The sequence below is a fragment of the Rhinoderma darwinii genome, assembly GCF_050947455.1.
Source record: "Rhinoderma darwinii isolate aRhiDar2 chromosome 2 unlocalized genomic scaffold, aRhiDar2.hap1 SUPER_2_unloc_7, whole genome shotgun sequence".
NCBI classification, from domain to species: domain Eukaryota; kingdom Metazoa; phylum Chordata; class Amphibia; order Anura; family Rhinodermatidae; genus Rhinoderma; species Rhinoderma darwinii.
The window spans coordinates 583393-585107 of NW_027461731.1; the positions used below are offsets into that span (position 1 = coordinate 583393).

The following is a 1715-nucleotide window of genomic DNA, read 5'->3' on the forward strand; positions in this document are numbered from 1 at the left end:
GAAAATAGGCATCCACCAACTTTACAGACAACTTGTTCTCCTTGCTCCTACAACCTCCATCCTTGCACAGTTTGTTATTCTTCCAGGTAACATAGTAACAAATCCAAATTGCTGCTCTCTTTGTAGGCAAGCAAGGGTTTGTTGCAACTGCAATTCTTACTTCTTCTTGAAATGTAGGGACCACAGTACATTCCATCACATCCATCTAGTGTACACAGGTAGGTCCATTGTGACGGGCGGGCGGGCGGGCTGGCTGCTTTAATGGCTGTTTGCTGTTCCCCTACTCCACTCCACTATTTGACTATGGTGCTGCATCAATCAGTGGCTGGCTCAGGTGCAGCTCTTTAACCTACCTAGGAGGGAGGGCGGAGAGAAGACAAGGAAGGTGAATGAGCTGTTCCAATGTGAAATGCCGGAAACACAGAAACACAGACGACACAAAACAAGAGGTGGCAATGTATTAATTAATTGCATTTAATAAATTAGCTCATTATCACACATGACTGTACAAATGCATTGTCCAACAGGTGTTGAAATAATGGGATTAAAAGGGGAGATCCCATCCGAAAGACAAAAACAATGGCAAACACAAAAAGCACTTTTGGAATCTGATTTTAGTAAACACATAAGGAAAGGGTGCACCGGTCCTGGAAATACTGCAATACCAGGTCAATGCGTGGAGTGGACAGAGCAAGCTCTATTTCCATCTCCCTGTTCTAAAAATCCATTTAATATATGGTCCCCAGATAGGGGACGTATCAGATATTAAACTGATAAGAACAGATTTTTTTTTTTTTTTTTTTTTTTTTTTAAAACCTTCAGGTTTGGATTAATTTTGTTTAAAAGCACTCGTTCATATCCTGTCGATACTTACTATCAGTATCCTAGATATTCTGAACGGTTCCATCCAATCATCATCAGGCTTTTTCATTTAGGTTTTTTAAATTTTCATATAACAAAAAGCAAATACAGAAATCATATCAAAAAAATTCCACCCCTCCACTACACTCTCACCATATACCTCCACTTCAAGACCTTCCAAATCCCTTCTGCATCCACCTCCCCCAACCTTTCCTTATCTACCAAATACACTGTATACATCCTATCCAATACCATTCTCAAACATCCTTCCACAGTTACATCTTTTTTTCTAAACACATACAGGTTCCTAACATCCCACAAAACCTCTTTTATAATTGCTAGCATGACAAATAATACCCTTTGATTTTTCTCACTTACACTCGCAAGCCCAAACAAAACTATTTCCATACATAACCTATTGATCCCAACCAACTCCTTAAGTAACGGACCCATACCCCTCCAAACTCCCTGTGCCACCCCACAATTCCAAAACAGATGCACTATACTTTCGCTCCCACCACAATTCTCTCTTGGACACAAATCGCTCCTCACAACTCCACGATTTTTCTGAAACTCTCTAACTGACAACCCACCATGCAAACTCTGCCATACAATCTCTCTCTGTCTATTTGTAATACCATCTGTCCTCAACCCCTTCCACACCTTACCAACACACTGACCTCTCACCATATTTATATTACATTGGACTTCCATATCTTTTATACACTTAAACACACTCTTCTTATCTTTCAAACATTCTTTCTTCACCGTGGTCAATCCAAACTTCCTCATAAAATTCTCAATAAACTCATACCATTTAGGACTCACAAACGCATACGGCTTCCTTAAATCTC

The 1715-nt window shown here is 40.0% G+C and overlaps 1 non-coding gene across 1 annotated transcript; it reads right to left on the reverse strand.

Moving 5' to 3' along the window:
• Positions 1–631: 631 nt before the first annotated feature.
• On the reverse strand, positions 632–819 carry LOC142682105 (U2 spliceosomal RNA). The gene has a single exon (XR_012853896.1). It is a non-coding gene; the product is annotated as a U2 spliceosomal RNA (small nuclear RNA).
• Between the last annotated feature and the right edge of the window lie 896 nt (positions 820–1715).